A 15,290-nucleotide genomic window follows, 5' to 3' on the forward strand; every position below is an offset into this window, starting at 1 on the left:
GGGGGCCCTCAGAGATATCAGTGTATGGGGCCCCAAGATTTCTGTTGCCGGCCCTGGGAGGGAGAGACAGAGATGTGGGAGGGAGAGACAGAGACATGGCGGGAGAGAGAAATATGAAGAGACATGGACAGAGGCATGGGGAGATAGAGACAGAGATGTGGGAGGGAGAGACAGAGAGACATAGAGAGAGAGAGAGATGGAGTAAGAGACATGGAGAGACAGAGAGAGAGAGACATGAACAGTGAGACATAGAGAGTCAGAAACCTGGAAAGAGAGACAGTCAGAGAGAGACATACAGAGAGTCAAAGAGAGAAATGGAGAGGGAGTCTGAGAGAGACATGGAGAGAGAGACATGGGAAGGGGGAGAGAGAGACTTGGGAGGAAGGGATTGAGAGACATGGGGGAGATACCAAGACATGGGGAGGGAGAGAGAGACATGGGAGGAAGAGGGACATGGGGAGAGTAAGGGAGAGAGACATTGGGAGGGAGAGAGACACAGAGAGAGACATGGGAAGGAGAGACATAGACATGGCGGGAGAGAGACATGGAATGAGAGACATGGGGAGAGAGAAAGACATGGGGAGAGACATGGAGAGAGAGAGACATGGAGAAAGAGAAACAGAGTCAGAAACATGGAGATAGACTGAGAAAGTCAGAAACATGGAGAGAGAGACAGTCAGAGAGAGACATAGAGAGAAATGAAGAGGGAGTCAGAGAGAGACATGGAGAGAGACAGAGAGAGACATGGGGAGGGGGAGAGAGAGATACATGGGGGGAGAGACTTGGGAGGACGTTAAAGAGAGAGAGACATGGGAAGGGGTAGAGAGACATGGGGAGGGAGAGAGAGACATGGGGAGAGACAAAGACATGGGGAGAGAGATGGGAGGAAGGGAGAAAGAGGAACATGGGAAGGGGAAGAGAGAGAAAGACATGGGAAGGAGAGACATGGCAGGAGAGAGTCATGGAGAGATATGGGGAGAGAGAAAGACATGGAGAGAGAGAGACACAAAGAGATAGAGGGAGAGACATGGAGAGAGAGAGACATGGAGAAAGAGAAACAGAGTCAGAGACATGGAGAAAGAGACAGAGGGAGAGACATGGAGAGAGAAAGAAACAGAGAGTCAGAGACATGGAGAGAGAGAGACAGAGAGTCAGAAATAGAGACATGGAGAAAGAGAGAGAGAGACATGGAAAAAGACAGAGAACCAGAGAGACATAGAGAAAGAGAGACATGAGAAAGAGAGAAACAGAGAGAGACATGGAGAAAGAGACGACAGAGACACCCAGAAACATGGAGCAAGAGAGAAAGTCAGAGAGAGACATGGAGAGAGAGAGAGAAATGGAGAGAGTCAGAGAGAGACAGAAACAGACATGGAGACAGAGAGAGAAATGGAGACAGAGACAGAGAGAGACGTGGAGAGGGAGACAGAGAGTCAGAGTGAGACATAGAGAGAGAATGAGGGGCACATGATCATGGAGGGGTGCAATTGGGGGGGGGGGGGGTCATGAGGAGTGAGGCAGACTTTCCTGACTGACCTGACATGCAGCAGCCAGCAAGGGTGATCCAGCATGATGGTGACAGGCAGTCTGTAGGAGTGATATAATCCCGCTCTCTTTGGGAGGGGGGGTGGGGGGGGGGGGGGGGGCTATGGTAGTAGCAGCATGCAGCAGGGCAGGCTCCAGTGTGCTGTGTTTAGCACTTGATTCCTTCAGACTTTGTCAAACTTTACAATCTAGAACACAGGTTTTCAAACTCGGTCCTCAGGATGCCACACGGTCCATGTTTTGCAGGTCACCTGTAGATTTTTAAAATGTGACAGATGGTGATACACAGTGCAGCTTCTGGGTGACATGGAAAATGTGAACCGTGTGGGGTCCTGAGGACCAAGTTCGAGAACCACTGATCTAGAATCCTCACTGCAAAGCACTGATCGTCACACTGTTGAGGATTTTAGATTGACTGTAAAGCCTGACACAAGTGGAAATTTATTAAGGTCCCGAATCCATTCGAGTTTTTATTTTTTTCTAAGTGGCATCTCTGGAATTTATCAAACACAAATCTCAGCAGTGTTGGGGCTATTCGTATTGAGATACACTGCCGACCACACAAATACGAATCAATAGACCATCGGTCAAACGCGGCTGTTATTTTATACAACATGGTAAAGCGTGGAATTTGTACAAAAATAGAACTTTCAGATAGATGGGAAAATTGCGGTCTGTGGCTAATCGCGAGGTTAATTGAGGTCACCCACAAGAGTGACCTCAATTAACCTTGCGGTTAGCCGCAGACCGCAATTTTCCCACCATAGACTATAATGGAGGACCGCGATCCTCCATTATAGCCGGTGCACTCCGTCTGATTGACAGGCCAGGAGCACAGCCAATCAGGAGAGCGCTATGATGTGGTGCTCCCTGATTGGCTACTGGGTCCTCTAGTGACAGCAGTCACGGGGGTCCCGGCATTCGTGGAAGGTAGATCCATGGATCTCCTTTAGTGGCATGGACCGGGTTTTTTGCGGTTTGTTATTTTTAACCCTGTGGATGCCTACATGAATAGAAGAGGACTGATCTACACAGGATAATAGGCGAGTACTGTATATTGGTTTATTATTTACAGGTCCCCCCATGTTTCTACGTGGACAAGGGGAACAATGGACTCCGTGGGACACGAGGTATGTGTGAGTGTGTAAGTGTGCATGTTTGTGTAAATAAATGTACTATCATGGTGTGTTGTGGTTTTTTTTTGTATTTCTTTTGTTGCGGAACTACAGGTACCAGCGGGTCCGTTAATTTCACGCATGCTGGTACTTGTGATTCTACAAGTACCAGCATGCAGGGGAGGCTTGCTGGGACTTGTAGTTCCACAGCAAAAGACAATATTCTATTTTTACACCCTTTTGGCTATCAGCCCGGCACCCACCACCCAGGGGTGATGGGGACAGCCTCGGGCCTCACTCCTGGCCCTTGGGTGCCTGGAGGGGGGACACACATTGATTTAAGGGGTCCTCACTCCCCCAGGGAACCCTGGCCAGGGGTGACTAGTTGAGGGGGTAATGCCACGGCCACAGGGACCAATAGAAATGTGTCCCTCGGCTGTGGCATTATCTCCCTGGTTAGTGGAGCCTGGTGCTGGTTTTAAAAATATGGGGGGTCCCCTACGTCTTTTGTCCCCCGTATTTTTGAAACCAGGACCAGATTAGGAGCCTGGTGCTGGTTGTATAAATATTGGGGACCACTACGCATTTTCCCCCCGGGAGGCTGGTTATGCTTATTTTTGAAATCAGGACCAGATTAGGAGCCTGGTGCTGGTTGTATAAATATTGGGGACCACTACGCATTTTCCCCCCGGGAGGCTGGTTATGCTTAGGAGGGGGGCCCCACGCAATATTTTTTTTACTATTTCAGTAATGTACACAATGAAGCCCTACATGGATCTCACTGATCCGGGTCTGGCAGTGTTTTACTATTCTCTCCCGTAAAACACTGCCGGCAATACGAATTTCATCGACATTGGTGAACTCGTATTGATAAAACACGGTAGTTTAGTAAATTATCGTGTTTTTTTCCACAAAGTTGCAATCTCACACTGCCAATGTCAGCCAAGTTTGATCTCGGCTGAAATCGGCAGAAATACGAATCTTAGTAAATGTACCCCACAGTCTGGATGAATGGAGTTCAGTGCTTGTGGGAAAACAAAGTGCTCCCCCACAAGCATTGTCATAGTTACATGCACTGCACGTGATCCTCCCTTGCAGACATTACTCCAGGGACCCCCGATCAGGGCCGGATTTCAGGGGGCCCCACCACATCAGGCCCTAGGCGAACGCCTAGGTTGCTAGTGGTAAATCTGGCTCTGGACACTGGTATAATGTATATACGGGGGACAGCCATTTTGTAGCTTGAATCATTATTCATAAGAGTACAACCTAGCAATTCAATAAGAACACAAGGCACAGAATAATGTCACTAATTCCTTTGTGTCTCATGTACAATAATCACAATATAGTGCAATATTATCTATTCAATTCCAAATGTCGCTGCCCACACAATAGCTGCATATTTCACTTCCGGCCTGTACCTCTATTCACATTGCCAGTCATCACTGATGTTCATGTTAAGTTATAGGAGCCAGAGACACCCAGATTACTTGGGGTCAGTGTTGCTTTGTGCAAATAAGAAAGGTCCATTTTAACTCTGGTCGTCTAATTGTCATTGTATGGCAAATGATACCTACTGGTCCTGGCACGTGCAAACAATAGATGATCGCCTTCCCCAGAACTAGCAAACCACTTCTGACTGAAATTTGTGTGAATGCACTGCTGACCTTTCTTCATGTCGGTGCTTCTTCCATATATTACGCTTTTGTGCGTGCTTTAAAATTATTGCATACGCAAGTTGTTTCTGCGGTACTTGAGATGTTTTACCAGTTTTATTGATGGCGCATGCTCACAATTCTGGACAAGGTGTACTTGCACATTACTGCGGATCTCAGGGGCTAATCAGGAGTAGCACAGAAGTCAGTCGAGTTCCCACTTGTGTTAAAGTCATACGTTTGCCATGGGCTTGTCATGGCCGTGAAGACAGAATTGTGGTCTTTTTCAAGGTAAGGATATGCAAAGATCCACAATTGCAGGTGAACTACTTCCAGTATAGGGTTAGAGGAAATAGTGATGCTGTATAGGAGGTGTTACAGCGGTTTGATTGGGGGTGCACCCACCAATAGCGGATCTTGCCACGGGCAAGCAGGACTTTTGCCCGGGGCACCGCCTTCCGGAGGGCGCAGCACCATGGCAAGATCCGCTACTGTGCCCCCCGCTGGTCCCCCGCTGTGAAGGGAACTAGACGCATAGCGTCTAGCTTCCCTTCGTGGAGAAGACCTTTGCTGTGCAGTGCGCGATGACGTCATCGCGCACCGCACAGCATTGTGGGACTGACACAGACGCTAGGGGTCATATTTGACCTCTAGTGTCAGTCTATGCTGTGCTGTGGGAGAGACATCATGACGTCTCTCCCATAGATCCGAGGAGAGGAGCGGCGCCGGCGGAGGTCTGCAACGGTCGGGAATCAGGAGCGGGGATTGTAAGTATTATTATTTTTTTTGTGTGTAAGCGGCGCTACTCTACAGGGGGCACAAATGGGGGCACAACTCCACAGGGGGCGTAACTGACTACGCCCCCTGTATGAAGCCATGCCCCTATTTTCCGCCCGGGGCGCCAAAAGTGCTAGAACCGGCCCTGGCACCCACATAGATTCATCCGACATTGAATACAGGCAGAAATCTGCAGCCGCAGATGAGTACATTACAGCAAAACAAGTTACTTGCTGTGAGGAAATGAGAGGTCTGTGACAATTAATATAGCTATGCCTCATTTCCCATGTCAAATACAGATAAAGGCCAAGATGAGGAGGGCTCTAATAGGATTTTTCTGAGCCGGGGCAGTTGGACTTAATTCCCTTCTGTAATGACTTAATCCCCTGCTGTATTGTTCTCTCTGTATTGTATTGCAGATGAGCACAATAGATGAGAGGCTTATGTAAATAAACCTTGGTGCACCTAGGCGCAGCAGAGAAGCCAAGGTGAGCGTGGCTGCATCTGTATGTACTTTTTATACCCATATCCGTATACATTCAATTTGTCTGTTTGTTCATTCTCCATAACATGTCCATTGCTGCTCACCCATATTGTGCTTAAATCATTCTTAATATTGTTAATATATGCAACTGTGTTATGTTATCTGTTACCCTTTAGGTAATGTATCTATGTTTCCTAGTTTCCTATTGTTTTCATATAGCACAGTGGACACTCAGAGGGTGAGTCATATAAGGTACCATTGTCCCTTTTTGTTTACTCCCTGTTGTCCAACAGTGAGCTGACAGACATGGGGGTATATGCAATTGCGGTCGAATTGACGCGAAAGTCGAAAAATGGGACATTTTCGACAAAAAAAACATGTCGAATTGGATTCGTCAATGCAATACAGTACTTTTTTCGACAAAATACCTGCCGTTTCAGATTCGACTTTTTGCAAATCGACATTTTCAAAATTCGACATGTCTGCAATGGTCAAAATGCGGCTTTTCGACAAAAGTATATTCAATTGAAGAATGTCGATTCGACAACATTGCTTTTCGACAGCAATTTCGTCATTTTCAGTCCGCCTCACTTTGCTGGCGGGATCTAATAAAAAAAAAAATTTAAATGTATTTTTTTTTGCTTTTTGGATTGCTAATAGCATATCTATTTATATTTGAAGGGATTGTCTACTTGGTTTGTCTTTTTTTGACTCACAAGTATTATTTAATTGATTTTTAAAAAGAATATTTTTTTTCTTCACTCTGCTGAGGGAAATGTACCCATGATTCAACAGTTTTACCCAGGATACACTTCTGCAAAGCCCCTCCTATCTCCTCACTCCCGTTTTTGAGACTCATGGGAGAGGAGCCATTAGTCAGCTCTCTTGTGGAATCGTTTTTTTAGGACAATCCCTGCGTTTTTAAACACAATCCTATTTTTGTACTGACTACAATAATGGAGCCTCTTTCTGACCAGATTGTGATGTTTATTGCTGGCTGCAAGCATAGAGGAAGAAAGGGCTGGTGAACATCAGAATCAAAGTCAGCAAATGTCTGCATTGGGTGAGTCAGTAGTACGTGTTTCATTTCTACGTCCACGCCAGTATCGCACTAGGCGTGAACTGAGGATCTCAGCGAGTTCGAGGTGATTCAAAATTATCGCTTATCGACTCGCAACATATATTCGCTCTGTTGGAGGCCGACCTGGAACCTCGGGCACGGACCAATCGCGCAGTCAGCGGTTTCCAGAAACTGCTGGCTACGTTACATTTTTTGGCGTCAGGCACATTCCAGCCTACACTGTCTCAACGATTGCGGTTTTTCACAGTCGACACTGTCGCGCTGTATAACCCAGGTCATTAGGTCTTTCTGCAAATTGACGATCCAGTTCATCACATTTCCAGATACGGACAGCGGATGTCGTGAGATCAAAATAGGCTCTTTTACCAAATACAATTTTCCCAATGTTCTGGGCGCGATTGACTGTACCCACGTGCAGATCAGACCACCACGGAATTCGGAAGAATGTTTTCGGAACCGAAAACATTTCCATTCCATGAATGTACAGGCGGTCTGTGATGTCAACATGAAATTTTTGAATATTTTTGTGGGATTTCCTGGATCGTCTCACGACTCCTTCATTCTAAGCCAGTCATCCCTGTTTGAGAAGTTCGAAACAGGAAACATGCCGGGTGGCTGGCTCTTAGGTATTTATTTTAATTGTTTTTATTTTATTTTTATTTTTTTAAAATGTATTTATTTATTTTTATATTACCCACCATTTTTTTCATTTCCATAGGCGATGCGGGTTATCCCAACAAATCATGGCTCTTGACCCCATTGTCTAATCCTGTTGGTAGAGCAGAAAAACATTACCAAGAGACACACAAAGCATCGAGGCAAATAATTGAGCGTGCCTTCGGTGTACTTAAAAGCCAGTTTAGATGTTTAGACACTTCCGGTGGTGCTCTTTTGTATTCACCGGCAAAGGTTTGCGGCATGGTAAATGCATGTTGTATTTTACACAACATATGTGTCGCAAACTGTTTGCCGGTGACTCTTCGTCGCAGTGCTTTCCGACACGGGAACCGATCTTCTGCTCTACCGGTGGGTATGGACGAAGGAGATATTTCCCGACGGACATTGATCCAAAGCTTTTTTCCCACTGCCTGTTAGTATACTTGTAACATTTGTATTATCGTGTAAACTGAGATTGTAATATTCTAAAAAAAAATCTTTATTTATGTATTTCAGAGTTTTACGTCCTGTTGACGCACCTTCCCAGGCCTGTTTTCCAAGTTTCGTCCTGTTGATGACCTGTTACCCCCTTTTTTTTCCTGTTGTTGGGTTGTCGCAAATATTGGACCCGTTTATCCAACTCTACCATGGGCGACCTACTTGTGATGTGGACCTGAACCTCCGCCATGTAGCAGACAACCCCCCTCAGGTGAGATGTATTGCCCAAAACTCCCTCTTGTCCAAATCACCCCGGCATGTCCAAAGTGCAGCCCTCCGGCATTTGCAAAACTGCACATCCAATCATGCCCTGACAGCAATGCTTACGCTGCGCCAGGGAATGTTTGGATGTGTAGTTACTCAAGTGCCGGAGGGCTGCATTTGGGACAAAGGCCGCTGTAACCTGCTTGTGTCAAAGTGTTGCTTGTACCTTGTCTTTTCCAATAGCTGGAACCTCATACTATTCTCTTCCACATGTCTTGCGGAGTATCCTTCCCAAGTGGCGTGGATGTGAGGAGACACGACAGTTCCCCTGATGTACCATGGGCAACCTACTTGTGATGTGGACCTGAAACTCCGCCATGTAGCAGACAACCCCCCTCAGGTGAGATGTATTGCCCAAAACTCCTTCTTGTCCAAATCACCCCGGCATGTCCAAAGTGCAGCCCTCCGGCATTTGCAAAACTGCACATCCAATCATGCCCTGACAGCAATGCTTACGCTGCGTCAGGGAATGTTTGGATGTGTAGTTACTCAAGTGCCGGAGGGCTGCATTTGGGACAAAGGCCGCTGTAACCTGCTTGTGTCAAAGTATTGCTTGTACCTTGTCTTTTCCAAAAGCTGGAACCTCATACTATAAGGCGCCCATAATTTTATTGCGATTGACATAAACACTTCTTTAAGCTAGCTTATCACTAAAATAACGACACGGACACGGTTAGCTGTAGTTAAAGGTCAGACGATATTTATTGATTGCTGACCTGTTCTTTAAACTATAATTGTAATTGAATTGATTTTATATTGGAGGATGGCAAAGGACCAGTCGCTACCAGACACCAGCTCCAGTCCCTTGGATGAAATCCAACCACCAAGGAGGGAAGTACCCAAACCCCGCCTCCTCCCTGCATAACCCGCATTGTGCAGGACTCACCACTCCTTTCTCTGGCAAACGTTCGGTTCCCGCAGGGGAACGTCTAAATGTCCAACCGCAAGGTAAGGACACACCTGCCGTCCTTCTAAAGAGGGTGCCCCACAATGACCACTTATGCCCATCTGACCGCTGGTTGGTAGCGACTTCCCGCCACCAAGGTTTAACAAACCTCCCCGCCATCCAAACCAATAAAAACCAGGAAAACAAGATCGCTAACAGAAAGGACCAAAACCCCAGGTAAGAAAACCCGAAAAACTCCAGCCGGAGAAGACGAACCCCATCCTCCTTGTAGAACTGCCGCTGACGCAACACAAGCCGAGGATGCCTGACCACTACTCCACCTAAAAGTCGTAACAACGACGAAATGGCAGAATTACCATCCGGCGGGCTTTCTCCATAGCTGAGAAAAGCACCACCCCTAGAATGAAAAAACGCTGGACTAATTGACCACCCAAAACGGATCTCCGGCCAGTGACAACGTGGCCCACGAAATCAGCCTTAATGAACAAATTGAGGTAGATGCTGTCGACACGACCGCTATCAGCGCCGCCCAAAACGCAGGACAATACCGCCAGGACGACCCCAACTATGCCCACGGAGGCAAAGGAGCTGTACAAATACCCCTCAGTATCCCTTAACCACGGACACCCAACCAGAACAAACCACCCTGACCAAAACATCAGCTGTACTACGCGCCAAGGAATGCCCTGCCGCCCAAAATTTGTAAGAGTGGCCAACCAGCCACTCCTGTTCAAACCATCGACGGCTGCAAAAGAAAAACACCCTAACATCATCACACTGACATACATCACATAGGCAGACCAAGTGACAGAGAACAGAATTAACCCAAGTGAAGGAGAAAACTCAAAAAACCTCCCGTGGACCTTTGATGAGCCAATTGTAATTAAGCCCCCTCGGAGGAAAATTTAAAAATTCACTTCACACTCTCGATTCCTGAACGCTACCCGCTCAAAAACCGACGAGTAAACAAGTTTTTGGGTTAGCGCAACAGGCGCAACTAAACATTACCACATGCAGAAGGACTTATAATAAGCCTACCTCCACGGACCACCTCCTGAATAGCTGCCGTGGAGGACCCTGTGGCTGCCGCACGGTAGCCACTCTTATCCGCAAGGAATAGGACCTAAGAAGTATACCTCCAACGGACCACCTCCTGAATTGCTGCCGTGGAGGACCCTGTGGCTGCCGCACGGTAGCCACCCCCATCCGCAAGGAATAGGACCTTAAAAGTATACCTCCACCGGACCACCTCCTGAATAGCCACCGTGGAGGACCCTGTGGCTGCCGCATGGTAGCCACCCCCCTCTGCAAGGAATAGGACCTAAGAAGTATACCTCCAACGCCCCAGCTCCTGAACAGCTGCCATGAAGCACCCGATGGCCGCCGCATGGCAGCCTCCCCAATCCGCAAGGAAACAGGACCTAAGAAGCATACCTCCGACGGCCCGCTCCCGAACAACCGCCGTGGCGGACCCAGTGGCTGCCGCATGGTCAGCCACCCCAAACCGCAAGGAATAGGACCTAAGCAGTATACCGCCAACGGCCCAGCTCCTGAACAGCAGCCGTGGAGGACCCTGTGGCTGCTGCATGGTAGCCACCCCAAACCGCAAGGCATAGGGCCTAAAAGTACACCCCCAACGACCCAGCTCCTGAACAGCTGCCGTGGCGGACCCTGTAGCTGCCGCATGGCCAGCCGCCCCATTACGCAAGGAATGGGTACCGACCCCAAACACAGCCGCAAACTGTAAATTAGAGGACCAGCGAGCACCTGTATCAGCAACTGGTCGCCCCCCCTCCCCCCCCCGCCCGGAGGCCCATCTATACTCATGCGCCAGGCGAAGCGGGCAGACACCCACCTCCTCCTGGACCTCCAAGGACACCCAGCGACCCCCTGCTGCTTGATCCGATTTGGATCACACTCCTGCAGAGCAACCGACCATCCTGCAACCCTCGTTACAGAAAAGGCCCCGGAATCCCGTAAAGCCTGCTGCTCGCCACCCCTCGCTCACCCTCAAAACCTAGAAGAAAGCCAAAGCAAGGGCTAATCTAAACAGGGGCCACCTCCAACACCGACTCGTCGACAGGAGGCAGCACACCCAGCAACTCCGCCAAAAGTTGCCACATAGCAGGCCTACGGCTATCCGCAGGCGCGGGCGCACCCTAACCCCAACCCTTAAGCGCCCCCTTAAGGGGCGAAAGACAAGGCGTGGTCCACCAGCCTGCGCAGCCTAGAACGGAAGGAAAAGCCTGCAAGGGCAGGATACATGGCTGCCTTGGACCTACCTCCCAGATAACGCTCGAACACGAAAACCATCAAACCGTCTACCAGGGACACACCCGCTGTATCCAACCTACTGAAAAAACACCAGGACGCAGCAGACGCCCCACACGAGGAAGGAGCCAACGCATACCTAGTCCGAGTAGCCACCCGTACAATCCGCCCGACAGAAGACGGGCATGAGAAAACCTATGTCCCCACCCCCAGAACCCACTCACGGCACTTATCAAACTGAAATGAGACAAAGCATCCGCAAACCCATTCCGACTCCATGCGCGCAATGGTAAAACTGCGTTGCAAGCAGACAAACAGAAGTCGCAACAGTCGCAAAACCTAGGGGGACCGGAGGGAACAAGGAGGAGGAGGCCCGAAAAACCTCCCCGTAACAAGACTATAGGAATGAAAACCAAAACCACGAAAACATCTCTGATCCCGCGGGAAGGGAAGCTGCGTGACGCTACCTGGCCGACCCCGCAGCGGCCCGTAGGCTTCCTGCAAACTATGCCACCCATGGGGATAAACCTGCTCGCAAAAAGGGGGGGGAGCTGAACGACGACTGCAACCGCTAAAACCAAACTTTGCGTCGACCCAAGCAGTGGTTAATAAAACCCAAAAAGTGTCGGTAACGTGTCAGCGGGGAGGCGACAGCAACCCGCCATTGTGACCAGTGCCAACCCCTGAAAACTCAGGCAACCGGTAGGGCCCTAGCAGCGCATCGGGGCAACGGGCACACCCAGGACCCTGAACAAGACCTGGCAACCTACAGAAGGATAGCTGCAATGAGGACACCACAAATTAAATAAATATGAACAACCTATAAAGCAATCAGTACTCAGCCTTCCTGGGCCATTCCAAAATGGCAAGAGGAAGTCTGAGGCACATGACTATGGCTTATATATTATTCCAAGACCAACCCCTAAACCCTTGATGGACAGCCCTATAATCCTATAGGAAAATACCCGAGAAAACACTGATCTACCTAGCAACTGCTTAGTCATAAACAAACCAATCACAAAAAATTTGGCTCTTATATGGCCTCAGGCTTATGCAGCCTTCAGCTTATCTTCTCTTCCACAGGTCTTGCGGAGTATCCTTCCCAAGTTGCTTGAATCATCATGGATGAAAAGGGACATGACAGTTCCCCTGCTGTACCATGGGCGACCTAACACAATACCACTGCATCTCATATTTTACATTTTATTTACTAATAATTTAAAGAAAAACCACACAAAACTTCTCATTTTAAAAATTTATTGAAGAAATATATAATTGTATTTTATTTTGGAATAAAAAATAAAATGTAATAAAACAAAAAAGTAGTGTTTGTTCTTCTTTACATTCTTTTCTTGTGTAGATATCTGTGGGGAAAAAAAACATATTAAGTAAAGACACTAATGATGTCATGTTCATTCCTTTCCCAAGAACATTTGTGGAACCACACAGCCCAGCATGACCCATTGCTGGGCTGTGTGGTTCCACAAGGGCAGGCGGTCCAAAGTGGAATAGTGGTGTCAGTGGTCAGCACTTTGACACGCCTGCACTCGTGGAACCAAACAGCCCAGCATGACCCATTGCTGGGCTGTGTGGTTCCACAAGGGCAGGCGGTCCAAAGTGGAATAGTGGTGTCAGTGGTCAGCACTTTGACACGCCTGCACTCGTGGAACCACACAGCCCAGCATGACCCATTGCTGGGCTGTGTGGTTCCACAAGGGCAGGCGGTCCAAAGTGGATTGAATATATACATTGAAACATGGCTTTACTCACCTTGGTATGCACAACACGAACTACGCCGTCCACTTCAATTTTCCACCCAATCCTATGAATAAGCCAAAAATAAACACTAGTGAATAGTAAAATCACACAACAGTGAAAGCCTATTGTACACCAATACAAAAAGGATTTTTTTTGGTAAAAAAAAATATAAGTGGTATCAGAATAGCTCTTTGGCCCATCATACATGTAGCCACAAGGAGCTTTCATCCGTTACCACACGCGCCCGCATACATGCCCGCGCATGTATGCCTAGACAAAGCTCCTTGGTAGTATCCGGTCGAGAGTGGGGGAGCCCAACACAAACATAACATTATTAAGAAAAAAAAAAAACTAATGGGAGGGGGAGAAAGGGAAACATGAAAAACATAAGAGTAAATAATAAAACAATACGACCGGGCTTATGGTGGTTGTCCGTCCGGATCCTCTTCTTCCTCCTGATGGGACGTCGATGCCCTGGGCGGCTGTGGAGTGCATTGACTTGGCCTCGGTGGCCGTGCGGGTGTAGATGATGCGGCCGGTGTTGGTGGTGGAGGCATCTGGTGGGTGTGGTACATCCCTGTATATCCTTGGTACAGCTGTGACCGTCCATACCAGGATGGTGGTGGAGGAAGGGATGGAGGCGTCCGTGTGGCTTGTGATGGCGGAAGTGGTGGTTCACCAGCATGTTGATGAGCTGGCTCTGGGAGCTTATCATACATCATCTGCAGTGTGGTTGCGATGATCTGTTGGCTGGATGCCGAATGTCGTTGGCTCTCCAACATGTTGTCAACGCTGTGTGCCAGGCATGATGTGTTATCCACCAGCCGGTTGATGGATGTGGCCAGAATGTGAAGGATGTCCATAGTCTCCCTGTGATCTTCTCTTCTGGTCTTTTGCATTTCGGCCGTGCTGTCGGCATGAGCCTTTTGCATTTTAACCAGACCATTTGCCATCTTCTCCATTATCTTCTCAATGGTGTCCAGTCTGGTTCCAACGACATTCGTGTAAGTATCCTGGCGGGAAGTAATCTCGGCTGCCAGGGTGTGTACCCTCTGAACATTTGAGGGATCCTGCCCTTCCTGTACGTCTGCCACCAATTGCATTTGTGCAGCTGAAAAGAAAATTTTAAATTAGTATACACAATCATACATTTGTTTGAAGGCTCACAATTCGATATTTACTCACACAGGGATGTTGAAACAGCAGGCTGCTGCACTCCCACCTCGTCGTCCGACGAATCCTGTAGGAGATCCGGCCTGAAGAAGGGACCAATCCCCGATGCAAGTCCGCTGCTGGTCCGTGGCACCTCTGTTTGCAAAAGAAAACAAAAAATTAAAGTTAGTAAACTATACAAAAATGGCGCCCCCCCCACAAAAATAAAATAAAAACCTTCTCCATCCGGTTGTGTCGCTGCTCCAGGAGCTTCACTTGTCCTCAATTCTGGAGACTTTTCAAGGGTCAGGCTGGATATTTCTGCAAGGCGGTCTTCAAACCCAAGAAAAGTTTAGTCCGTTAATTATCGGGTGATGGGTCCACAAGGGTAGTGTCTTGTTGAGGCTCTTCGGTCACAGTCCCAGAGCTCCTGGAGAGATGACGAGCTGGTGATGGCCTGCGTGCAGGAGACGTAGTTTGGCGCCAAGATGGTGGTGCGGTCGCCGACGGTGTCTGGCGCACAGGTGACGTTCTGTGCGCTGATGTCTGGCGCGCAGGTGATGGTCTGCGCGCTGACGATGTCTGGCGCGCAGGTGACTTTCTGCGCGCTGACGATGTGTGGCGCGCAGGTGATGATCTGCGCGCTGCTGATGCTTGCTGCGCATGTGATGGTCCGCGCGCTGCTGGCGATGTCCTGCGCGCAGGTGATGTCCTCTGGGTAGGCGTGTCTGGGGAAAAAGAACATTAAAAAAAAGATTAGTGCAGCTCATCTGAATGTATTCTTACCATCAGGCCTCCTTTTGAACTGCTTGTCTCCCGCCATCTTCCGTCTTCTGGGCGGTTCTTCCTCCTCGGGAAAGCCAGCAGGACGGCTAGAGTCCACACCTCCGCGAACTCCTTGGACCATGGCAGGGTTCATGCGCCTTTTAATAACTTCCTCCCAAGGTAGCCACTTCAGATTGAGAGCCGGACCACCTCCCTAGGTGATTGACAGTGGCAGACGTTGGTGGGGGCGTCAACCAGGCCCCTAGCATGTGAGTAGATGGATGCAGATATTGCAGTGGGAAGCAAGATCTGCGACCATTTCTAAATACCTTCTCGTGGACTAAGGGGGTTATCTTGTACA

The sequence above is a fragment of the Pseudophryne corroboree genome, chromosome 5, assembly GCF_028390025.1.
Source record: "Pseudophryne corroboree isolate aPseCor3 chromosome 5, aPseCor3.hap2, whole genome shotgun sequence".
Lineage (NCBI taxonomy): Eukaryota > Metazoa > Chordata > Amphibia > Anura > Myobatrachidae > Pseudophryne > Pseudophryne corroboree.